Below are 27,274 nucleotides of genomic sequence, written 5' to 3'. Positions count from 1 at the left end.
CTATCAGGAAAGACCTGATTTCTAAGTACTGCCTAGGTGAAACTGTCACACTGAGTCCCCAGCTTGGCATTGCCATTTTTTAAAGGTAGAAAATTGGCATGCACATTTTGCTGGTTGAACTTTATAAAAAGGGTTATTTACATTAAGAACAACTAGAGATTATGTCTACAAAGATTCCATCTCTGTAAATACTTACATACATATTTAAAATTGTGTTCTGAAGTCAATTGGGCTGCTTTTATGCATACTGCTGAGTGTATATCTAAGCAGTTGCAGCATACAAGCATTTGTCAGTAGAGAAAGACATACATTTGAGAATACTTCTTATGAATCATATAGATCTGCTTAACTTATTGTTTGAGAAAGGAATTATGTTGCTCATTTCAAGATACTCTTTCTCCTAATTGCAGTTCCAGGTGTACTGTCCTTATTAGAATAGCAGCAAGTAGAAGTGCTAACAGGACCCATAATTTTTGGAAGGTCACTTAACTAACAAGAAGGCTAAACAATCCTCTACAGTTTCAGCAACTTATTATTTAGTAGCCTCTTAGGAAAAAAAAAATCACAGTTTATCCTTTCATGTCTCCAAACATGCAAGCTTCATAATTCTCATAAGGTTCAAAGACTTACTAATCATTTGGATTTCTTGTTTCCTGAAGTTTAATGGTACCAGACATGAAAGTCTAGTACATTTTCTTTTGCACTACTTCCAGTATTTTGGGGATGAGATGGCAACTGGGAGAGGAATGTTTTTATTCAGTTTAGTTACATGAACACTGTGATGCAAACTGTGAAGATTACTTCAGGCCCATTGCCTCATTACACCTGAATCCCATCTCGTGGGACAGGTGGACTCACGGAGGAAGAGAAAGTGGGTGTTTCCTTCCTCTCTGTGTTGCCCTGAGACACCTCATCACCAGAATGACGGTCAGTCCCAAGGGTGCTGCAGAGCAGAGGGTCTCTATTTTGTCTGCTAACCAGACTGGCTGGCACTAAAGCAATGCCTCAGCACCAGAGTATTAGGATGTGCAAGATCACAAGTGCAAAAAGGATAGAGGGATAAAATACCCCACCAGAGGTATTCAGAGTTAAAGAAGAGCTAATTAATTTAGCCATGGCTCCTCTGCAACAGCGCACTCACTCTACACCCTTCTAAGCTGAGATCAGCATCTGCAGATGTAGAGAGAGAGAGGAGGAAAAGTTGTGTGTTAATTCCACATATCCTCCTCCTATAGCTGTGTAAGCTATTCCTTTTTTTCTGTTCCTCTTGCAGGGATAGCCAGCTGTCTTAGCTGGCTATAGGCAAAACAATATTTCAGAAAATGTCCTAATACACCATACTTTTATGGCCACAAAGACCAGAATGTATTGTTTCACCATGCCTGGAAGATACAAACAATATATGAAATGCTGGTACAGCCCAATATTATTTGGAAGAGATTTGGGCAATTTGAAGTTTAGGTTTCCCCACACTTGCAGAAACTAAAGACCGTACATACCCGTTGTGCTTTTCAATAGTATTCCGCTCCTTCAGAAAACTCACATTTTGAATGAATGATTAATAGCTATACAAATGACACAGAATTTGGACCTAAAATTCTTGCAAGCTTTGCAAAATGATTTTATGAGTTTTAAAGCTTAACATTGTTTAGCATTAAAATTTAACATTAGCTGAAGTTTAGCATTTTTTCCTGTGTTTTGCCTGCAGTTGCAATTGTCATAGACTCTCATCACCATTTTAGATTAAGTTAAAATGTTAACTGCAGAACAGTATTTGTTCTTTTCTGGAAGAAAATTAAGGAGTTTGCAATATTCGGAGAAGCTCTTCACTGCTGATGATACACTACACAATCTTACATAAAACAAAACCAGGATTGGATATAACAAGGTACCTTCCAAACACAGATCGCTAGCTGGCCATTACCGTCCTGTGAGAGTGATGCATTGCTTCACTAGAAAACAAATAGAAGTTAACTGTATCAATTGTACAGTATGCATCTACTGAAATAATGTAACTTGAGTGTCTGAAATGAAATATCCCACATAATATCCCGCATATCCCTCATTCTTTATCACATGGCTACTCTTGAAATGTTAATTTCCATTTAACCACTTGTTTTTACCTCAGAGTAACAGGTAGCAAGTAAATTTTTAGCATGCTGAATAATTCAAATTTGCTTTGGTAAGTGTAGCAAATTTTGTCTTACTGCTTGCATGAAGTGTTTACTAATTCAAAATACTAATACTGATACTAATTTATATAACCTGTACAGTATAGTTTGCCTTATTTTGGCTATACTTACAAAAAAATTTGCAGGAAACGCAAGTGCTGCAATTGCAGGATGGAAAATGGCTCCATTAGCTTACATTATGAGAAAATTCTATGATAGAGTACAGAAAAATGACAAAAAAAGTGTTAATAGATAATAAATGTTAAGAAATCAGCAAAAGCACAATATAAGTATTAGACCTGAGGAGGTAATCTGCAGAAGTATCATCAAAAGATTTTAATTTTCTAGGAACTTTTTTAGTATTTGAAATTACTCAGCAATTCGGAAACTACTTCTTTGAATTGGTCAAATGAGTCATGCTGAAGTTTTTGATAGTCCAAGGTGAAAACGAGGATCTAGGAAGACTGAAAAAGACTTTTGACTCATCCAAGAAGGAAAGAAGGTAAGTTATGGGACAGAAATTCTCTTTTAAACAATTGAAACAGGCAACTTAGTTTTTTTACAAAAATGGTCAGGTTTCACTCATGGGTTTTGAAAGAAAAGTTTGAACTTGTTCCTTTTGGAAACCTAATATGCCACATTGTTCCCCAAAAAAGTGGAAGCAAAATGAAGCTATGTTTAAGACCCGCTAGTATCTGGAAGGTTTGTAAACGAATGACATAGAGACCTAAATGCTCCCACACTTAGGCTACTCACAGTTTCTAAAATAATTTAAGTAAAAGTTACCATGTGAAATCAGTACAGTAATCCAAACGTTTCTATTCTGTAATTTTCAAAGGTTGGACAAACTGAGATGAAGGAGTGATGCAGACCTTTTTTTTCCAGTTTGACTATCCCAAGCTGAGAATTTAAGTAACTCTGATTTTTCAGATGCTACAAACCCCAGCCTTTTTACTAAAGTCGCTAGGAAGATCAGTTGCTAAAGTTTTCTGCTGAGATTCACCCCGTAAGGAAATTTCATTGTTGGCCCTGCGGCTACACTAAATAGCTCTTCAGTTGGAATTCATGTTGAGTACCTCTTTCTCAGGTCCCTATGAAAAATTATTATGTTCACTGTAAAAGGCAGTTTACTTAGTTGCACTCTAACTTTTAAAACAAAATATGAAGTTTTGGCACTAATAAAGTCAGTGGAAAAGTTCTAGTGATTTTAAATCAGAGAAAAATTTTTGAGGAATAAGGAAACACCAGGGGGTTTTGCTGTTGTTGTTATTATTTTTAATCTATTCACCTGTCATCTTAACTTTTAAAATTTGCATTCATTTGATCTCGTACACAATATTTCAGAAGAAGTTAACATACTACTATTACTGTCACAATTTTTATTGCCTCGTGAGTTTTGTTCCTTCCATTTACTTTTGAATCAGTGAGCACAAAATAACATCTTTCATCTTTTCTGTATACCCAGAGAAAGTGGAATAGGGGAATGATTAAGGATATTTTTGTAAAGCTTAGCTTCTCTTCTAAGAACACAGTACATAATTTAGAAAATCTTGCATGAATATTGTATTCTCAACTTATGCAAAACAGTTTGGTTTTTATTGCTTCCTGCAATCAGTGTTAGGTTATTTTTCTTATTATTTATATTATTTTAATGCATGATGTGAAAGTGACAAAAAAGCTCATAATCTACCCTCTAAGGTTAAGTTATTTAGCCTTAAACAATGGTAGGAAAGAGAGCGAAGAGGTATAAAACTATGAGATACTGTTTTCCACTTGGAGAGCATTTTTCTGGATTCACCCTTCTCTTGCAGTGTGCCTGTGCTAAAAATAAATACTGGTTTAGTTCAGTTAATGTGAAAAGTCCTTTCTGGTAAAAACTGTGCAATTTTCCTGATTAAATGTGCAAGTTTAGCTTTTTTTTTTTTCCCCCCAGGAAATGTTAGGATCTTCTATTGAGCTTTCTTAAGGTTCTTCAAGAGAAAACTGTATGCATGACATGAAAGGACTACTACAAAAATTGTAATCATTCTTAAAAGTCTGCATATTAAACAACAGATGATGAGCATGACCAGGAAGTGAAGGTACTGTGAAACTTACTTACCCATGTAAATGTTTATATGTAGTCATTTACTTCTTTTACTAGGAAAGTGGAGGAAGTCTTACAGAGTGTGTGGTACATGAAAGCTGACTGATATTTTCCAATCAATGCTGAGTATCTGTCAGAAGACAGAAAAAAAGAGGGAGAGGAAAGCGCTAGTAGAAAGGAGAATGAGGAATTACAACAAGAATCTTTTTTTTTTTTCCTCCAGATGAGGTTCAGTAGAAGTCAATATGGCTTTTTTTCTAGGAAGTAATGGGTATTAATAACAGTGATAGTGCAGTAAAAAAAAACACAGGTCACATAATTTCAATTTCAATGCAGTAGTTTTGCTGTGAAAGCATTTGATGTTGCTTTATCAATGTGAGTATTTAAATTTAAGGACTGCTCAGCTGTATTGTGCCTCTTTTGTTGTCAAGGTTAGAACTGGCTGTTTTTCTTTTGTCATACTACCTATTTCTACATTAATATAACAAAAAGCAGAAGTCTATGACCAGTTCTATTTTTTTCGGTGCAAAACAGTACCTTGAGTATTGGACACAGCTGTGTTGAAGAGGGAACCATGCCATAGGAGGAAAGGCAAGATATTTTTGTTATGAGCGAATGCGTGGGTAAAAATCCCTAATACTTCCTACTGTTCCTAGTAAAAAATGGGATGCCAAAGGGAGATTATTTGTATACTATAGCATGATTGATTTAAATTATGACAATGTGTTTATACTATGTACATTATCATATTTTTGTAAGAGTTCAAAGCTATGAGCAAATCTTTGCATGCTCAAAAATATGAAGGATGATGAGGGCTGAAGAACCTATATATGCCTCTCCTCTCAGCTCTGTCCTTGCATATTCTTTGAAAAAGTTTTAATAAGAGGTTCAGAAGTAGATTCCTATGGCTTATTCTTTTTTTGCCAGGAAACAAGTGATGGGTTTTTCACAGTGAAGCCAAAGCAAATAACAGGGGCTTCTCTTACCTTTGTAAATGCATTTTTGACATTTATTAATTTTCTGAACAGAGTTGAAAGAAGCAAGGAAAAAAAGTTATGAAACTGGCTGAGGCCTGCTGCTGAGTAAGTTCAAAATAAGTAGTGCTTTCCAGAAACTCATATATTTTTAAGTTTACCGTTATGTAACTGTACATACTGCTGTATATTGCAATCAGACATGTATATTAATATTCCTGACTATCAGAATTGTCATACATTAATTCCGTACCTTCTGTTAATAAAAGATGGCAAGACAGTTTTTAGAGAACTAGATAAGCACGTAGGCTCCAGGTAGGGAAGGATTCCTCTTCTTTCAGCAGCAAAACTGATATGCAGACACAAGAAGTGTAATTTCCCTTACCTCTCAGTCCAGGCTACAAAGGGAATTCTGCTTATCCCCTGATGCTCCCACATGTTCCAACAGAAAAACTATTAAAACTGCTGAAGACCCCGAGTATGAAATCCAATAATTCAAACAACATGTTAACATACAATATATGTTAATTATACTAAAAGTAAGGGGGAGTTTCAGTTTAAGTATGCATTAACATCTTACATTTTATACAACTGTATGTAATTAACTGTGTATAAGCCATACTGGTATACTACAGGTAGGTATTTTTATTAAGATCTACCTAAAAGCTGTTGCATCAGTTAAAATGAACCAAGATATTGTAATTGAAATTTAGAAAGCCCTTTCATACAAGACAGAGTACTTGGGTTTAGAAAATTTCATTACAGATAGCTTTCTGCAGGCAGCATTGATTATTTGGCCCTTTTTAGGCCAGACAAACAAGGTAACACATTCTTAGTCAACCCATTTTAAAGCTATTGTAAACATTTGGACAAGGTTTTCCATAATCCAAGAGTAAGAAAGTTTCCACATAATCAGTTAGAGAGACACACTACATTGCTAAGATTTGGAAGGAGGAATGTGAATAAAAAGGAAGAATAATTACAGGCAGGTCAGAGAGACACCTGCAAAAGCCCTGAGGGAACCGGAGAGATTGAAACAGCAGAATTCGCTTCAGCAGAGGTTGTGGAATACCTGTTGCTGATGGGGCAGGCAGGGCTGCCCTGCACTGGTGGGAACCCCACAGTAGTGCAAAAATGTGTGGAATGGACACGTGGGGAGGAGACTGACCAGAGGAATCACGATTATCCAGCTCAGCCTGTAGTTAGACTGGTTTAAGCACAAAGTGAAACTTTGCTATATAACTTGAAATGTTATATAGCTGTCATTACCACAATATCTCAAACCTTCAATTGCTTGAAGTGTTAATTTTCTCAGTGCTCCCATGAGGTGGGGAGGGGTTATTTCTGTTTCATCAGAGTAGAACTGAGACACAGAGCACTACATTTTCGTAACTATCAGCACAGCTCATAAGAGCCCAATAAAGTACACAGCCGTCAAGAAAGAGGTTGCTGGTAAAGCAATATCTGCAAGCACTCCTATTGCAAATGCAGCCTTTACTGACATAGGACATTACAGCTCCCCAAACTACATAATACATAGCAGCTGAATTTACTCTTTCTGGCATCACAGTGCTGATATAAAAACAATAGTTGAAAAAATACATACATTCTAAGCAATGTGAATGGGTGGTTTCACAGTCACCCGGTACCGATTTAGACTCTGCCTGTCTTATGAATCACAATCCTACCCTTCCGTGTATGCTTTGTGTACTCATTCCCATCACCTCCCCTGTGTCGCACTGAGTCATCCCAGACCTTGAGTGAACTGGCTTATTTCAAAGGTCTGGCTTAGAAGAACTCATTTTGTTGTCCTCAGGGTCAGCTTTCACCTGGATCACGTTGTGGCAGTAGGAAGGCGGCGATGGGGGTAAACAGGTAGGGACAGTGGGAGGGTAGGTTGCCTTTCTCAGAAGCAGTACAATCTTAAATGATCTTAAACTATCATATAACAGCACCACTGTTTTAACAGCACAAGATGTATGGATTAGCCAGCCCTCATCCTTCTGAATATAGCAATTGACAAGTCTAATGGATACACTTTGACATTTCCTCCAGAGGAATACAATACCTTGTCCAAGGTCCCACAGGATTCCTGTGAAAGAGGTATAAAGAGTAAAGAAATCTTTTTCACATTAATGCTTGAGAAATACTCTGAAGAAAACTTAAACTTATTGTGCCATATGTAAAATATTTATCACCCCCTATTTCAGTGTCTGAAGAAATTTTGGTAATTTTTTATAGAATGTTCATCTATGAACAAAGATATTTGTAATAAATATTACAGCTGGGGAACTGCAATGGCGCATCTCCAACAGGCTGCTTACTGAAAGCGCTTTGGTGATAACTTTTCAGTTTATTGGCACTCTAGCCTATTTTGATGCAGAACAATTTTTATTTTTTTTTTTAATTGTTAGAAAGTTGAATGGCAGACAGGAAACTCAATCAGCTACTGCGTAATGTAGGATGTATTCCTCACATGCAATAATGAATAACTTCAGGGAAGAACAGCTGCATATGACTCCTCTAGCATAATAAACCAAGGTTCAATCAATTCCAGGTGCAACAATTTGCAGTGTTAATATAGGATCATAGAATCGTTTACATTGGAAAAGACCTTTGAGATCATCAAGTCCAACCATTAACCTAGCACTGCCAAGTCCACCACTATACCATGTCCCTAGGCACCACATCTACATGTCTTTTAAACAACCTCCAGGGATGGGGACTCAACCACTTCCCTTGGCAGCCTGTTCCAATGCTTGACAACCCTTTTGGTGAAGAAATTTTTCCTAATATACAATCCAAACCTTCCCTGGCACAATTTGAAGCTGTTTCCTCTTGTCCTATTGCTTGTTACTGGGAAGAAGAGACTGACACCCACCTTGCTACAACCTCCTTTCAGGTAGTTGTAGAGAGCAATAAGGTCTCCCCTCAGCCTCCTTTTCTCCAGATCAACCAACCCCAGTTCCCTCAACTGCTCCTCATGAGACTTGTGCTCTACACCCTTCACCAGCTTTCTTGACCTTCTTTGGACACGCTCCAGCACCTCAATGCCTTTCTTGTAGTGAGGGGCCCAAAACTGAACACAGTATTTGAGGTGCGGCCTCACCAGTGCCGAGTGCAAGGGGACGATCACTTCCCAAGTCCTGGTGGCCGCACTATTTCTGATACAAGTCAGGATGCTATTGGCCGCCTTGGCCACCTGGGCACGCTGCCGGCTTGTATTCAGCCGGCTGTTGACCACCACCCCCAGGTCCTTTTCCGCCAGGCAGCTCTCCAGCCACTCTTCCCCAAGCCTGTAGCATTGCGTGGGGTTGTTGTGACCCAAATGCAAGACCCAGCATTGAGCCTTGTTGAACCTCATACAGCTGGCTTCAGCCCATCGATCCAGCCTGTCCAGATCCCTCTGTAGAGCCTTCTCACCCTCCAGCAGATCAACACTTCCACCCGACTTGGTGTCATCTGCAAACTTACTGAGGGTGCACTCAATGCCCTTGTCCAGATCACTGATAAAGATATTAAACACAACTGGCCCAATATTGAGCCCTGGGGAACACCACTTTTGACCATCTGCCAGCTGGATTTAACTCCATTCACCATAACTCTTTGGGCTTGGCCATCCAGACAGTTTTTTACCCAGCAAAGAGTATGCTTGTCCAAGCCATGAGCAGCCAGTTTCTCCAGGAGAATGCTGTGGGAAATGGTGTCAAAGGCTTTTCTAAAGTCTAGGTAGACAACATCCACAGCCTTTCCCTCATCCACTAGGCAGGTCACCTTGTCATAGAAAGAGATCAGGTTATTCAAGCAGGACCTCCCTTTCATAAACCCATGCTGACTGGGTCTGATCACCTGGTTGTCCCATACATGGTGCGTGATGGCACTCAAGATGATCTGCTCCATAACCTTCCCTGGCACCGAGGTCATACTGACAGGCCTGTAGTTTCCCAGATCCTCCTTCTGGCCCTTCTTGTAGATAAGTGTCACATTTGCTAACTTCCAGTCAACTGAGACCTCTCCAGTTAGCCAGGACTGCTGACAAATGACTGGAAGTGGCTTGGTGAGCACTTCCACCAGCTCCCTCAGTACCTTTGGGTGGATCCCATCTGGCCCTGTACACGTGTGTGTCTAATTCATGTAGCAGGTCTCTAACCATTTTCCCTTGGATTATGGGGGCTTAATTCTGCTCCCCGTCCCTGTCTTCCAGCTCAGGGGGCTGGGTACCCCAAGAACAACTGGTCTGACTATTAAAGACCGAGGCAAAGTGGGCATTAAGTACCTCAGCCTTTTCCTCATCCTTTGTCACTATGTTTCCCCCCACATCCAATAAAGGACGAACATTCTCCTTAGCCCTCTTTTTCTTGCTAATGTATTTATGGAAACATTTTCATTGTCTTTTATGGCAGTAGCCAGATTAAGTTCTAGTTGGGCTTTGGCCCTTCTAATTTTCTCCCTGCATAACCTCACAACATCTTTGTAGTCTTCCTGACTTACCTGCCCCTTCTTCCAAAGGTGGTAGGCTCTCCTTTTTTTCCTGAGTTCCAGCCAAAGCTCTCTGTTCAGCCAGGCCGGTCTTCTTCCCCGCCGGCTTGTCTTTCAGCACATGGGGATGGCCTGCTCCTGCACCTTTAAGATTTCCTTCTTGAAGAATGTCCAGCCTTCCTGGACTCCTTTGCCTGTCAAGACTGCCTCCCAAGGGACTCTGTCAACCAGGCTCCTGAACAGACCAAAGTCTGCCCTCAGAAAGTCCAAGGTAGCAGTTCTGCTGATCCCCCTTCTTCTCCAAGAATCAAAAACTCTATCATTTCATGATTGCTATGCCTAAAGATGGCCTCCAACCATCACATCACCCACCAGGCCTTCTGTGGTCACAAACAACAGGTCCAGCAGGGCACCTTCCCTAGTTGGCTCACTTACCAGCTATGTTGGGAAGTTATCTTCCACACACTCCAGGAACCTCCTAGATTGTTTCCTCTCTGCTGTATTGTATTTCCAGCAGACGTCTGGTAAGTTGAAATCACCCATGAGAATAAGGGCTAGTGATTGTGAGACTTCTCCTAGCTGCTTATAGAATATTTTGTCTGCCTCTTCATCCTGGTTGGGTGGTCTATAACAGACTCCCACCATGATATCTGCCTTTTTGGCCTTTCCGCTGATTCTTACCCATAAACACTCAATGCTATCGTCACCATCATTAAGCTGTAGACAATCAAAACACTCCCTAACATACATGGCTACCCCACTGCTTCTCCTTCCTTGCCTGTCCCTTCTGAAGAGTTTCTGGCCATCCATTGCAGTGCTCCAGTTGTGCGAGTCATCCCACCATGTTTCTGTGATGGTAACTGTATCATAGTTTTCCTACTGCACAATGGCTTCCAGCTCCTCCCGTTTGTTGCCCATGCTGCATGCATTGGTGTAGATGCACTTCAGTTGTTCTATTGATCCCATCATCTTTTTGGGAGAAGAAGCCCTAATTCCTATGTGACAATTCTCAGGCACTTCCATGGTTTCTAACACATCAATAAGCCTTGCGTCTTTGCTGCTGCATGGATCTTCATCCCCTGCCTCCACTTAGAGGGCAGACTGAAGGACCGCACTAGCACACCATCCCTCAAATATTGGTGTGCCCTCCCCCAGGCTTATCTCTAGTGAGCCTGATTTTATCCCTTTCTCCCTTCAAATCTAGTTTAAAGCTCTTTCAATGACCTCTGCTAACTCCTGTGCAAAGATCCTTTTCCCGCTTTAAGACAAGTGTACCCCATCTGTTGCCAGCAGGCCTGGTTTCATGTAAACTGACCCATGATCAAAAAACCCAAAATTCTGCCAGTGACACCAGGCTCAGAGCCAGGTATTCTATATGCAATAGAACAGAGAGTTGATTTCGATTATCAAGGACTCTCTGAATTGCCTAGAAGAAGAATATGTGGGAATAGAACTGAAAATTTATTTTTGAAACCAGCTGACCAAGGAAGTCCAGATTGCTCTGTAAATTACATGGCTTCCCAGACAGAAAAGGAATGCTCTATGTAATCACCTACTTTACTAAAAATGCACCATGGCCTTTCTTTTAATCTTGTGCTCAGTGAGTATGGAACTAAAATGTTTCCCATCTGCTCCTGTTTTCCTCAGATAACATCACTGAATTTTCACAGATGGAAGTGCAGACATCAGGCAAAAGTTACTTCAGCAAAATGATAAAACCAAAACTTTACCAACAAGTTTGAGGAGAAAACAATGGTAGAACAACCATTAATATTATTTTATAGCTTCTTAGTTCAGATGCTAGCAGTCACTGTAAGATATTATTATATTTGTTTTCCATCAATACATTTTATAGTGTTTTTTTTCTCCCTAGATTTTGCTTTCCTTGAAAGTAATTTCTAATAATTATGATATATAGTAAACACACTGGGGTAGAAGGCAGTGAACTTGCTGTGAGAAGACATACAGCATCCATGTAATCATATGAACAATTTGCCTTCACTAGTCCTACAACATGAAGTATCAAAGGAAGTAAACAATGAATCACCGCTTAAGAACAAATACTGCCAGCAGTAATTGCTGAAAGAACTGCAGGTCAGGTGACCAGTGTCCAAGTCTCTCAGGAGCAGCCAAAGCTGGATTTGAAAATAAAACAGCATTCAAAAGATGCTGAGTGATCTTAATTGGATCTTCAGGTGTTCACCTCCAGGTGTGCTAGAAGGATGGCGATGGTTTTTGGATTCTCACATAATTCCACTAACCTCACATAGACTTTCCCTCCTACTATGGCTTGACATCTGGAAGAAGACATGGCTATGTAAATAGAAGCTAGCATGTTTAGACGATATGGGGGAAGTGAGGGTTCAGATATGCTCAGAAATGGCTCCTGACGAGTGCATACCTCAGTGCTAGAGTTTGGGGCAAGGAGAGGACACTGGCAACTCTTCCTTTTCTGATGTGTGCTGTAAAAGGAGAAACATTTTAAAAACTTTAAGAGTTCAATGCAACAGGAAGCTTTTCTTCTTGTTGCTACTGCTATTCTTGGCTCCTACAGATGCAGAAAAGAACTTTGGATATCTTTCAGATTAAGACTTAAGACTTCAGTTTCTGGACAAAAATAGATAAGGTATTTTAATACTCCACAGTGTAATTCCATGTCACAAATGGTCCTGCTGGAAGCTCATGGCACTGGAAAAAGTGAGAAGCAATATCTACTACGTACAAGGTGGTCACAACTTTATGACTTCCAAATGATAACGCCACCTGCTAATTTGAATAGATGGCTGTGAATCTGATGGATCATATGCAGTACCAGATGGCACCTTGTGCTAGACAACACCTAGATAATACAGAAGGTAGGGGTAACAGCTTGATACATGGGCAGCCGTGGACAAGAGGGAGCAGCATCAGTGGTGAAGCTCCAGGCTGCCATCCTCACTGGAGTATCCTGCGAAGCTGGAAAAGGCCGGCTGCACCTCTGGAGTAGCTGGCAGCATTTGTCTGCAAGGAGCTTCTCCCTCAAAAACCTTTTTTTTAATTTTGTTTTTTCTTCCCTAGCAGGCAGTAGGAAGACACTGACTGGTCCTGCCTCTGGCTCCTCAATGAATCCTGGAAAGCAGGCCAGGAACACAGGCCACCAGCCCCCCAATAACAGTCCAGGCTGGGATGCAATGGTCTGGGGGGGGCTGCAGTGTGGGTTCATGCCTGGGGACACCCTGTTCTCCACTCTCTCCCTGGGCAGGATCCCAGTCCCAAGTGCTCTCCAGTCACAGAGCTGGAGTCAGAGGAAAGGACTTGTACCCTCAGAGGGTACTAAAAACAAATACACTTTTGTCGTGATATTTTGAAGGCCTGATCATTGTCATGTTTCCCTGCTTCTGTTGGTAAAGCTCCCCCCACGGTACCCTACACCAAATGCAAATGAGCACCATGCAGCTGCACTCTTCTCTCCCTCCATGCTGTGTATGTCTACTTTGGTGTGACTGATTGATAAAGGTGGGTAAACAAGCTACATGCCAGCTGAAATTTCCCTTTCATCAAGGATATTCCCAGCTGGACAGATGCTGCCAGAGGCTGACTGTTTTATGCTGCCTAAGGAAAGTAATGGAACCCATTCAGTGGAAGGGATATTGCCCTACATATTTGCTATTTAAATAGCTTTCAAATTTAAAAGCAGTCTTTTGATTATTTTTAAAGTGCTCAATGAATACAAAGTAACTAATGCAAAAATAATTTCATGTTATTAGGGGACTTCATTGTGCGCCAGAGATAGTGGGCATATAGTAAATTCACTTGACAAAGAATATTCAAAGATGACATGAATAATAAAATATGGTGCCTGCAATTCCCAGACTTCACTCTAAGACATTATTTTGATAAACGATAGTGCTACTTAGATGAAATATTTTCTGTTTTAAGTTCAATATATAGCCACAATAGAAGTTGTTACTGGTAGAGACTTAATTTTATAGTTATTTTTGTTTAAAAAAGAAGACAGGACAAGATTGGATATAATGGCATGCCTTTATGGGAACATCTGATGTTCAGACTATTAAGAGTAAAGGCATTTTAATGATTATCTTTTTACATGTATTTTATGTCCCACTTCCCTATTAATTTAAAAAAAGTGTCATTGGATCAGCTATCCTGATTATAACTAACAAATTCCATGGTTGTCTCTTCCCTTTTATTATTTTATTTACTCATACAACTAATTGTTCAGCAAGTTTGCAATAACTGAGATGCACCTGAAAGACAACCTTCCAAAGCACAGAATATGAACATTCTCAGTACCTGGCAATCATTTTTTATTACTGCTGCTTCTCTCAAGGTGGTGGTAGTTCAGCCCCACCCTCCACAGCTTCTTTGTAAGCACATTGATGCAAAAACTTGAACTTGAATTTACCTAGCATGTCCTAAAATTAGTAAATATCTGTTTTGAAGCAGCCTAAGCGATGGTATAATTTCCAGCATATAGAAGATGCAATTCAACCCAAAAGGTTCTATAAGAAATTTTATCAGAAAAACAAAAGTAAGTCATGCATGAGTTCAATAGCACTTAGAAAAAGAGTTGGAAAAGCAAAGATGGAACTATAACCTAAATACTTAGATTAAAGTGAAAATATTGATTCTAACTACTGACCTAAACCATTTTCCTCTGAAAGGGAAAAATTCCTTCCACAAAGGAAGGAATACTACAAGGGAGAGAGACATAAGAATACTGAGAGGAATGTGGGAAAAGGGAGAAAAGGGAGAAAAGGGTTCATACTGGGATACTGAATGTTATATAATCAAAGGGAAAATGCCAGTACATTTATTTTTGGCAGGGATCATGTCTTCATTTATTTCCCAGGGAGGACTTACTTACCCTTGGTAAGTTTGCAGATGACACCAAGTTGGGTGGAAGTGTTGATCTGCTGGAGGGTGAGAAGGCTCTACAGAGGGATCTGGACAGGCTGGATCGATGGGCTGAAGCCAACTGTATGAGGTTCAACAAGGCTCAATGCTGGGTCTTGCATTTGGGTCACAACAACCCCACGCAATGCTACAGGCTTGGGGAAGAGTGGCTGGAGAGCTGCCTGGCGGAAAAGGACCTGGGGGTGGTGGTCAACAGCCGGCTGAATACAAGCCGGCAGCGTGCCCAGGTGGCCAAGGCGGCCAATAGCATCCTGACTTGTATCAGAAATAGTGCGGCCACCAGGACTTGGGAAGTGATCGTCCCCTTGCACTCGGCACTGGTGAGGCCGCACCTCAAATACTGTGTTCAGTTTTGGGCCCCTCACTACAAGAAAGGCATTGAGGTGCTGGAGCGTGTCCAAAGAAGGTCAAGAAAGCTGGTGAAGGGTGTAGAGCACAAGTCTCATGAGGAGCAGTTGAGGGAACTGGGGTTGGTTGATCTGGAGAAAAGGAGGCTGAGGGGAGACCTTATTGCTCTCTACAACTACCTGAAAGGAGGTTGTAGCAAGGTGGGTGTCAGTCTCTTCTTCCCAGTAACAAGCAATAGGACAAGAGGAAACAGCTTCAAATTGTGCCAGGGAAGGTTTGGATTGTATATTAGGAAAAATTTCTTCACCAAAAGGGTTGTCAAGCATTGGAACAGGCTGCCAAGGGAAGTGGTTGAGTCCCCATCCCTGGAGGTTGTTTAAAAGACATGTAGATGTGGTGCCTAGGGACATGGTATAGTGGTGGACTTGGCAGTGCTAGGTTAATGGTTGGACTTGATGATCTCAAAGGTCTTTTCCAACCTAAATGATTCTACAATTCTGCGACTTTCCTCAGTGCCTCTCCCCATGCAGACCCGCTCCCCAGGAGACTCTCTGGCTGGCACACACTCCCCTGCCTCAGGGAGGAGGAAAGGGACGTGAGACGGCTCAGCAGGGATAAACCCTGACCTGTGAAAGCAAAGAGGCGGTAGGGCATGGAGGTAACTTGCCACCACACCTCATGTGCTGCTTCTGTTTCCAGCAAAGCCAACTCCATTCAGCTGGGAGCTCTGGGAATGGGGTGCAATGACTGGTTTTGGCATGCTGCACCACCTGCCCCCAGCACATGCCCACACTGGCCACCAGTATGTCTCCTAGCCACTCCTGTGACTGTGGCTGCAGCCACGTCCCATCAGCGCTGCCCTCCTTCCCGCTGCCCGCTCATTGGCAAGTGGCATCAGCCCATTGCCAGCACCACGACCTCCAGCAGCCCTGAGGCAGTCCGCAGCAGCATTCCCAAACAAGCAAGAACAGCCTAGCACCGTGGGTGCAGGCACATAGGCTCCTGACAAACACTAAATACTGGGTCTAACATGGGTGCAAGACTTCCCAGAGTGATGCAGGCACTGTTGGCCACAGCTACTCTTTCTCCAACACTGACAATAGACAGAAAGGTTTTCCTTACAGAGCCATCTTGGGTGCCACCCAGAGCTCTCTCATGCCTACCCAGCCCACTTTAAGCCACAAGCACCATGTGAATTCTGCTTTCACAGGTAATTCCATTTACAAAAAGGGTGAGTTCTACTCCACTAAATAAAAATAGGAAGGAAATAGGAACTGTACTTCTCATGGTGCACATTGCTTAGTCATTAATTCATTGCTTATCTCTGTCTTGGAAGCTTCCTTTAGCTTTCTCACACCTCAAGCTTAGCTTAATTCAGTTTATTTCTTACCTCATTGTTTCATTAGTTAACATAACTTCACTTTGCAGATATTTCCTAGCATACTGAGGCATAAGAGGTGGTTCACTGCAATCAAATGATTACCTACGGCAGTCAGGATGGTAGGTCCTGAAAACGTGTGTTTGCTTGGTTTTTAAGGGATTGAATTAAAGACTCATAGCATAGCCCAGATTGGAAGTGACCTCAAAAGATATCTGGTCCAACTTTTTGTGGAAATGGGAGCCTAGTTGAGATTATCTAGCACCCTGTCCAGTTGCGTCTTGAAAACCTCCAGTGATGGGGACTCTACCACATCCCTGGGGAGGTTGTTCCAGTGAATTATTGTTCCCACTGTAAAAAAATTCTTTTTTATACCAAGATGAAACCTCTCCTGTGCAACTTGTACCCATTGCCCCTTATCTTCTCCATGTGGCTCCTTGTGAAGAGAGCACCTCAGGCCTCTTTGTAGATGCCCTTTCAGTACTGGAAAAGTGTGATAAGGTCACCCCCAGCCTTCTCTTCTGCAGGGTGAAAAGACCTAACTCCTTCAGTCTTTCCTCACAGGACAGGTTCTTCAGCCCTTTGATCATCTTTGTGGCCCTCCTTTGGACCCTCTCCAGTCTGTCTGCATCTTTCTTGAATTGTGGGGACCAGAACTGGACACAGTACTCCAAGTGTGGCCTGACAAGTGCCGAGTAAAGTGGAATGATCGCATCTCTATCTTTGCTAGTAGTGCCCCTGTGGATGCAACCCAGGATCCAATTTGCCTTCATTGAAGCAGCGGTGCCCTGCTGACCTGAAGCATGTTCAGCTTGTTGTCCACCAGGATCCCGAGGTCCCTTTCAACAAGGCTGATCCCAAGTCACATCAGATCCTAGCTTGTACTGGGCTCTTTGGTTATGTTGTCCCAGCTGCAGGATCTTGCACTTGTCTTTGTTGAACTTCATACAGTTCTTGCTAGTCCACTCTTCCAGACTGTCCAGGTCTCTCTGTCATAGGAGGCTTAGCACTGAGAAAACGTAGGCTGCTCCGGATTCCAGTACTAGAAGCAGGGATCCAACCAGCAGGATAGTACGGCTTTTTTGGGGTAACTCTATTTTACATTGTGGTTAAGTAGCAAGATGAACTAACTGTGCCCTTCCTTGATGAACCCTGCTGGCATGTGGTACGTTTACAGCCTCAGCCCACAGAATGGAAAAGAGATTAATTTATCAAGCAAATGGCCACAGTATAAATCAATGCCTGTATTATTTCAATCCTTTTCACAGTCTGGGAGCTACAAAGTGAGGGTCTTAAACTGCTGTGCTTCATGGATCTCTCTCTGACAGTAGATGTTTTGCAGGAAAGTTAAGGGTTAAGCCATCTTGCCTCTGCATTATCTGAAGCATATACAATATCATCTAAAATAATGGAGAACTAACATACCTGCTGCAAATAAAATAATTCAGTCACAACATTGCTAATCTTAAAACTTCTCTGCTCCTTCCAAATCATAGTGGGATCCAAAAAGAAACAAGTTTCAGACTTTGTAAAATGAAATTCATGGCCTGTTTAATGGTGTATAAAACTTATCAGATTTATGCTTTAAGTCAGAGTCTAGAAGGAATAATGAACCTACGGTGAGACACACCGTCCTCAGAAATAGTAAGATTCGCACTTGTCCTAAAAACTGGCAGGGTGTCATCTCATTTTTCCATTCTGGTAAAAGCAGACAGAGGATTAAAACAAGGAGAAAAACAGCCTTAGAGTAAAACAGATATGACTCAGGGCTCAAAGCAGAGACAGATCAGTTATCTTGTGACACCATGCTGGAAAGGCTAGTAAATAGAAGCATGTTAAACAGCTCTTTGGTGCATAAACCTTGGGCTTGCGAAAACTGACAGTCTCCAAAAATTTCTATCTCAGCCTAGTATCTTCCTCAGAATATCATTTATGCTATGCTTATCTTTGTTAGGCTTATGAAACCCAATAAATAGCTTAGAAAGAAAATTTATAGGGCATCAAGGTAATCAATATCTTTCATCACCACTTTATGTACATGTACCCTTTTCATTCCAACTGGGAAAGCTAAACTCTTCACCAGTCAAATGGTTTACAAGCACTGACCTCCTGTTCACTGTTCAAGTCAGTTCAGATGCAGCGTTGAATTTTAGGATTAAATGTGTCCATTACAGAGGTTGCTGTGGCAACAGCTATGCTTTAAAACTGAAATGCTACTTTCATTATAGCCTCCCTTTTCATTTCCTAGTTGTAGCCAGTAACCATTTCATCAGGCTGAATGTTTGGAATATGCCCAGAAGACTGATTTAATTTTGGTAGTTTACATAGCATCCATCCAAGCGTCCCTGAATTCTGTGCTTTGTTTTGAATACAATGCAATATACCCCCAGCCTGCTCGTACCAACCTCACTTGTATTATATATTTTGATACAATGTTTCACGTAGAGTCAAAAATTTTAAGCTTAGCTTGTTTTATAGATCTCAGTTCAAGCAGAAATCTTGAAAAACTCTGAAAAAGAAACACAACTGAACAGTTCTGAACAGATTTTACTTCTGGCTGTTTCAGAGGCCTCTGAGAAAACCAGATAGGTATCTACTGCTTGCATTTCAAACCTTGCTGATTACCTCTGCATCCCATTTCAGCACTTTTGCTGCTTGAAAAATCTCTTTGTATTATTGGCACTCACACCATTAATGGTTCTCCTTTCCCTTCCAAATCAGTTAAACAAAAACAACTTTCTTTGGTTTCCAGCTGCTAAGTCAAGAAGTTTGTCTAGGGTGGCTAACCGGGAAAGAGACATTAAGTACAGTTTAGTGGCATTTAAAACTAGCAAAAACTTGATGATGAAAACATTGCAGCAACTCCCCCAGACTTTCCAAGAAAAGGCTGGCACAGGCAGTCCCCGGCAGGCCAGCAGAATTTGGTTATAACTAGTCCTGTGTACATTTAGCTGTTTCCATTCTCTTTCCTCTCCCCTTCTTCTTCCCTCCCGCTTCTGCCAAATACCGCAGCACCCTGGCTGCCAGGAAGGCATGGCTAGCTCAGGCCAGTAAGCCCCAGCCATCACAGCTAGTTCTGCCACAAGCTGCTGCCGCTACTGGGAGTGTTCGCAGGGCAAACAAGCTGATGCAAATATTTGTCACCTGTCTAACAGCAAAGAGGCAGTGCCTCCAACATCCCAAGACCCAAGCCAGCTCCATATGTGAGTTCCTGAGACCTCTGTACCAGTACATCTGCTGCCAGTATTCGTGTTAAGACCTGGGAAGAGGGAGAGCCAATAACATTCCTTACCATGTCCCCCCAGGCAACTTTAATGTCATTAATTCTTTGTCAATGAGGGGAACATTAAGAAAAATAATCCCACCCAGTCTAATTAATTTGCCAATCTTTGTATTAAATTATTAATCATACTCATTCCAAGTGCCTTTTATTTCAGATTGGACGTTATTTTTAAAATGCTCACATTCTGCTGATAAAAATATTACATTATGTTTCTTCAAGATGACTGGTTACAGCAAATCTATTAATAACTTCTTAATGAAGTGAGAGATTTTTAATATGTCTTAATCTAAGCTGTGCTAACATTTCAGTGTGAGATGAATTAATTCAGAAACTTCAGATACAGTTTTTGTTTAAACAAGATTAAGTGAGTGATCCAATATTCGTGCATCAACACAGTTTTCTACCTAAAAAGGAATTTTACAATGTCAGATTTCACAATAGTAGGTTTTTATTTTATTGTTTATTTACCTTGAAGAAACAGAAGCTATCCATTAAAAGGATATATTAGCATTTTTTGTCAGGAGCTTGTTCACAATGTTCTTACTCTTCCGTTTCCTTCCCCCAAACAATGCTCTAGACGTTGCTGATACACAGCTATGGCATTCACAGGCATATTAAAGTTATTTACAAAATTGTTGGAGGCAGAGAAAGTCTGGAGTACATGTCCTAGAATATATTGCCTTTAGAAATTCCAGTTATAAAGTCATTTCCTCTAGTTTAATCAGAGCCCTGAAATGTTTCGAATGGCATTGTATAAACAAAGCAAAATGTTAAACAACATCCTCCCTGTTTCCCTCAGCAAGTGAATAACTCTGTGTTTCCCAAGGGAGAGAAGCTCCGTAAGACCTGAAAGAAAATGAAGTTAAAGGACTACAGTATGACCTTGAAAGAAGAACTGCAATCAGGGTATTGCCACATTTCATTTCAGCTTCAATTAAAAACACCTTGAAAACTGGTAGCTCACAGCTGAGTGCTTGCAACTTAAAAATACTGCTGCATCCCATTTTGACCTGTTCAATGGAAAAATTATCACCACAGTCTATTAATTCAGATATCTGATCTGTATTGTGAGAGGAAAAACAGTTTCCTTCTTCCTTGTAAGATGGTTTTATCAGATGATAGAAGAAATGTCAAGGGAAGAAAAGAAAAATCTATAGATAAATAGAAAGAGCCTTCCAAGAAAGCTCACATGTAGAAATAGTTTTTTGGAAACAGCAAACCCCGGAGGTTTCAGCTCTGTTCACTGGATCCAGCCTGACACACCCTCTCACATCAGTGCAAACAAAAGAAAAAAAAACAGCAACAAAAATCTTTAGCTCAGGTGTGATCCATCAGTTCAATTTTTATGCCACCAGCAAGGTTCCAAAGCCATTTTTCTCATTAACGAAATCCTGAGTAAGTTGCTTTCATATTCTCAAACATAATTCTCACGTGTGTCAAAAATAGAAGGGAAATGGCCACACGGTGCAGCATAGCTGATATTAATGCAGCCTCTTAATGCTTACTTTTTTTTTTTTCTCTGAGTGAAGGAAAATCTGCAAGAATATTACAAGGAAAGTTGTAAAGGAAAATTATCCTTTTCCAAAATGTATCTCTTCTTGTAGTGGCTGTAAATGACTTTGCAATGGTGAAGTGCAAAAATAAAGGTAAAATACAAAAATACAGTTCCTTGCTATTGTTGTTCCCTGCATTTCTTGTTCATGGCAGGGATAACCTAACTTTTCTGTATTAAAACAAGATAAAGTATACTGTTAGAGAAGGGTAAATAAATCAGTGTCAATAAAGAAAGCCCCAGCTTCAAGGCTACTGATCTCAGTCAGTAAGCTTTTGTTCTGATCAAATGTCAGTGAGGAAGTTGCAGTGCACATAAAAGATAAACAAGCTAGGATGCAAGACCAGAGCTTTCTGACCACACACAATTTTCACCCACAATTATTATTGCAATTGCTGACAATTATTATTACTATTGCTTATATCCTCAAACGTGAGCTGTACATTTACTCGTATACATCCTGCCTAAGGACGTGTAAATGCAATGCAATTATATATATATATAACCTTATTAAAGTGGTTTTTGTTTGAGGGGGTAGTAAACAATCACCTTTTACAGTTCTCCTTAAAAAATTATTTAAGATAGGGCAATTATGCTTTTCCCTTTAGGAAAAACTGCCAAGTCCCTAGTCCAAGATGATCTGGATGTGAAGAGTATGGTAGTTTTGTACCATTTCATATACAGACCTCAATAATATGAACCTACTTACTGCCTTCCTTACAGCCAGCTGAAAGGACTCCATGGTAAAGATGTTCTGGAATGCTTGTTGTGTGGTTTTATGACTGCCTTATAGAGAAAGAGCAGGCATGCAAACTAAATACAGACGCTTTTTCAAAGGAAACAATCCTGAATGGCTTCTTCTGAACATGAGTAGGCACTCAAAAAACAGAAAGAGTAATCTGTGTTGCAGACTCCTGACTCAGCCCTGGGGAGTTAAGTAAATGTTCACTCGTTTATGTAACTTAAAGAAAAATTATCTGGGATTCTACAGAGAAAAGCTCACCTCCCTGGCTCCATCTATCCATTCACATCTGTGAAGGCACCAGTGAGTCACACAGCAATTCCTTACATCATGCGGAGCACCTCGCAAAACTGTTCAGCCCAGTTATAGGCGAAATATTTTCTTCCTGCTGTCTAGAGAGGGGGGCATTTGTTCCAATATATTTGCACACATACAAGGTCTTTTCTGTGCTGTCATCTCTCCAAAAGCTTCTGCCCATTGACAGTTACCTGGTAAGTGTTGTAGAGTGACTGCCTGCACATTCACAAATGGATAACAGAAAGTGTCACTGAGTGGTATTTACTAAGATAAATCTTTCTTTATGGGTTTCAAGGAAACTTATTGTGTGTACATGAAAGTTGTCTATGTCCTCAGAGCTGTTTGCTGGTCTTACAGAAGCAACATGCTGGACAGATGTGAGCAGGGCTATCCCTCTTCTTAGTATTAATGAGCTCTGCCTTAGAAAGTTATGCAGTGATGGGTGACTCACTCAGCACTTAGATGTCACAGGTGGGATGTGTCAGATTAAATGCTGAGCTTTTAGGGTATGAGTCCTTAAGTAAACACCTAAAGTAAGTGACAGCAATTGGTGTCACTTCTTGCCTTTGATTAGAAAAAGAATCTACTTTGTAAACCTCTGAAATAAGATGAATCCTGACTGATTGCAGTAAGGAGATGTTTATTTTTGGGAGTTCCTTTCATATCTTTTTACCATCTCACACTTGTCTTTACACTTGCAGATGACCTGAGTGTGTTGCTTAGCTTTCTCTGGATACCTTTGTTTGAGTGCTGGAGGCAGACTATCTTCACTAGCCTTGCCCTCTACTATAGGTAATTAGCCCAGGTGGTTCAAAAACACAAACTACAAACATAGCCTCTAGGTCAGCAGATTCAGTGGCTATTTCAGAATCTCTCAGGCAACTATGAAATTAATAAATGTGGTCCTGAAGCCATTTTAAATCCTTCTAGTTACTGCCAGAGTCAAATATTGAATTTTAATATAACGACCTGAAAGGGCCAGGAGGAAGAAGTAGCTGCTTTTAGTAAAACACTAAACAATGAATGAATTTTTATTAATGTTTTGCATGTGGAAAATTATGATAGTGTTGAAATGCTCTTCTGCCTGCCTTTGAGGACAATAAAAAGTGCTACAGCAATTGCAGAGTACTTGAGGTATTCTCTCTCTGCTCTGTGATTTTTCATTTCACAGACATTTACAAATTACCAGTTATTTTAAAGCTTCAGTACCTGTCCTTAAAAACATTATGGAAGCAATATAGTTTTTAAACCCTCTGGTATCACGGTGGGTGTGCACTTAGAGGGAAGGGGGTTCTAGGTGTGCCTTATTATAGTGGTATAGGGTTAACTTGAAACACAAAAGAGTTTGAGAAGCTGTTGGTGTACAGTAATGCAGCACACCAGTAGACGTCTTTCTCATCAGAAGTGGGCAAGTGTCAGATTCTAACTCAGAAATACCACAATAAAAGGATTTCTTCTCAAGTTAACCCAGACAACTAGATCACTACACCAGTCTTTTGCTGAAATTCACAGCTGGAACAAATGGACAGGATCTACCATTATCCTGGTGTTCATCCTCAGCAGTGGGCCTGACTCTCATTTCTAGATTAATGTTATATTGTGTAATCAAATCTGTTGTACAAGGTAATCTTTTACCCCAGGGGAATTTATAAATCTCACAGCATAACACTGCCACAAGGAGAAATCAGATTTGTCCAATAACATCTCAAGCAGAACACCAGCATACCTGCACTAAGAGTAGGAGGGACTTCATAGCAGGGTAAGATACAAAAAAAGGAAGAGTATTGCTAGGATTAGATTTCTGCCCAGGATTCACTTCTCCTAAATGAATGTATTGTAGCAAAACAGAAAGAAAGACTTACTCGTGTATTTGCAGGAATTTCTTTCTAATCTGTGGCCAGGGAGTGAATGGTCAGGTACCTTTCCACCAGTCTACATGAAGGTTTTTGGTAGCTCTGAAATTAGAGACTATGTGAGGTGAAGGAGGGGAAAGAGATCTATTCACCAGTGCTGGCTAAATGAAGGCCCAAGAGCATGCTCTAGCTCACACGATGGAGTTTGTTTGTGGAGCTGCTCTTTTATTAGCTTGGATATCAATAAAACAAAACACATTCTGACTCAGAGGCCTCCCTAATGCTTGGAAGCTGGTTTCTGAAATGAATCCAATATTGAAGAAAACATAACCAACACCATGGCATATGAGGTTTGTATTTTCAAAGTGCTTAAATGTCTTTTCTTTCTTCCAGTGGACCAGATTTACAGACTTTTTTCTTTGGCTTCACTGCATTGTTCCTGTTATCAGTAATGGAACAGATCTTTAGTTAAATCTTTTTAACAAAGTCTTTTCTTAGTCAGCCTTCTGTTATATTTAGCATAGATGCTTTAAAGTAGCCATTTCCTTTGAAGGTAAGCAAAAATGTTCCTAAATTTTTTTTCCCTACAGAGCTCACAGTAATAATATTGGAGTTCTTATTTGTTGAGAAATAGTTGAGGGAATTTGATAGCTTAGGACATACTCTTGGGTCTTCATTTAACTAGCATTGGTTAATATACCTCCTGCTCCCACCACCTCAGACAAGCTCTGATTTCAGAGCTACAAAAGACCATACATAAATTCCTGAAACTATACTTGATCATTGACTCACTGGCCACAAAGATAAAAAAAGAAATTCCTGCAGAAACTGTTTGTAGATGACTGGTATGATGGTACTTTTGTAAGACACACCTGGAACTTCACAGCTGTGAAGAAAAAAAAAAAGAAAAATATCCATAGAAGACAGGGAAACTTTCAGCAATATATAGATGCACTAAATAAGCCTAATTGTATAGAGGCGAAATAAGTATTTTTCAGTTGCATTGTTTTGGAACAGATTTTACTTAAAAGTCATCAGGACAGAGATTCCTAAATCATTAAAAGAATGAGAAGTTAAAAAATTACAAAACCTAGGAGAAAGGCAAGAAATACCTAAAGCAAACAGTAAAATTGATGGAGCAATTAAAGCTTTCTGCCTATGCCAAATTATAGGCCAAGCTGAGAAAATAAGATCTTGTTTGTAATATGGAAAAATGGGCACCCTGGAGCAAAGACAATGGATTTTAGTCAGATAATTGGAGCAAATATTCCCATATAGCGGTTTTTGTTTCCTGAGATTTCTTTATAAAAATATTCTGGAGCTAAAAATCTTCATACAGCACATCATAGAATTCAACTTTAGGAGGTATTTCCTGAGAATGGACTACTTGAGAAACATTTACCCCACATTTGAATGAAGCTCAGGAGAACCTTTGTTCATTAAAAGCTCAATTAATTTAGTAAAATATGACTTTTGCTTCAAAACTACAACTACTTGTAGTGGAATGAACAAGTTAACAATTAAGTTCTTACACCTTTTGTCAAAACAGTGGTAGATTATGTTTTAGTTTTCTAACAAAGGGATATTTTCAATAAACATGGCAAAAATCATACTAAGTACTATGAGGAGAACATAATTCTGCAGAAAATTAGTTAATAAGTAGTTATCAAAGCTAATTTTCTTTTCCGAACATGAACTCTACATATATTTCTAGTTACAAAAAGAGAGCTGATTTGTACCAAAGCCTGAAATTTTGAAAGCAAGTGTCTTTTGATGCTGCAACTTCCTTCAATATCAAAGGTCTGATGATTTCCTACTGGAAAAGGCTGGACCATGCTGATTCCGCAAAACACTTTGCTAGAACTGGAGGTATAGCAAACGTGAAGCAATTTTCATATTAAAACAAACACCATGGAAAGGGGGCAGGGAGAGGGCACTCACATCCCTCCTCCTTTTCCACACCAGCATCACTTTCTGAGCTTCTCAAAGAACAACACACACAAAATGTCATCAGGGAAGCCACTGTGAACAGCTGCCAAACTAAAGAACAACTATGACGTGAATTATGGACTCTGGCTAAATCTCTACCACCAACCATTAGTAGCCAAAAAACCAACTGAGTAACGGATACAGAAAAGGGAAAAAATCAAAGTGCAGTCTGTTTTTCTGCTTGTTTTTCCTCTCAATGTGCATATGGGAACAACCTTTTTAGTAGTCTCCTAAAAGAAAACACCAAATTGTGAGCACTAAGGTAGACTCTATGCTGTATTTAGTGCATTTAAATTACAGAAGCAAAGACGTCTAGGGTGATATTTTGTTCAATAGAAAGCTGATATAGGTGATATTTTATTCAATAGAAAGCTGAATACAAGAACATCTGCTGTCTAGAAACTGGCATCAGTCAGTGAATTTTGCAGACATGTAAGGACATGCAAATGACAGATAAGGCAAAGGGGGAAAAATTATGGTGGGAATTGACACCAGTTCATGGCACTGACATTGCACATTTTAGGGTAAGAAGAAGCAGTCTTCTGCAGCAGCCAAACAGATCCATTTTTCTCCATTTGGATAAAGTTACCCCAAAATAGCCACACTCTTGTGATGTGCCAGAACAGAAGGAGATAAAGGGCAACTCGCTGGACAGCCGAGCCCAGAGAGTGGTGGCAAATGGAGCCAAATCCACTTGGCAGCCGGTCACGAGTGGTGTTCCCCAGGGCTCAGTACTGGGGCCAGTCCTGTTCAATATCTTCATTGATGATCTGGATGAGGGGATCAAGTGCACCCTCAGTAAGTTTGCAGATGACACCAAGTTGGCTGGAAGTGTCAATCTGCTGGAGGGCAGGAAGGCCCTACAGAGGGACCTGGACAGGCTGGATCACTGGGCCGGAGCCAACTGCATGACATTCAACAAGGCTAAGTGCCGGGTCCTGCACTTTGGTCACAACAACCCCAGGCAATGCTACAGGCTGGGGGAGGAGTGGCTGGAGAGCTATCTGGCAGAAAAGGACCTGGGGGTGTTGGTTGACAGCCACCTGAACATGAGCCAGCAGTGTGCCCAGGTGGCCAAGAGGGCCAATGGCATCCTGGCTTGTATCAAGAGTAGTGTGGCCAGCAGGACCAGGGAGGTGATAGTGCCCCTGTACTTGGCACTGGTGAGGCCGCACCTCGAGTATTGTGTTCAGTTTTGAGCCCCT

General features: G+C 40.6%; 1 protein-coding gene and 1 long non-coding RNA gene across 3 annotated transcripts in view; both read right to left on the bottom strand.

The window, feature by feature from the left end:
* TMEM47 (transmembrane protein 47) overlaps nt 1-27,274 on the bottom strand; it is a 100,473-nt gene that overhangs the window by 24,050 nt on the left and 49,149 nt on the right. The window lies entirely within an intron of this gene.
* LOC148055755 (uncharacterized) lies at nt 1,900-4,360 on the bottom strand. The gene is made up of 3 exons (XR_015704800.1): nt 4,273-4,360; nt 2,304-2,381; nt 1,900-1,952 (listed from the first exon to the last, which is right to left on the bottom strand). It is a non-coding gene; the product is annotated as an uncharacterized LOC148055755 (long non-coding RNA).

This window comes from Nipponia nippon, unplaced genomic scaffold (assembly GCF_047370975.1).
Source record: "Nipponia nippon isolate SJK-2023a ecotype South Korea unplaced genomic scaffold, ASM4737097v1 scaffold_2, whole genome shotgun sequence".
Classification (NCBI taxonomy): domain Eukaryota; kingdom Metazoa; phylum Chordata; class Aves; order Pelecaniformes; family Threskiornithidae; genus Nipponia; species Nipponia nippon.
The sequence above is the reverse complement of the archived record's forward strand: the minus strand, read 5'-3'. Positions and strand labels throughout refer to the sequence as shown.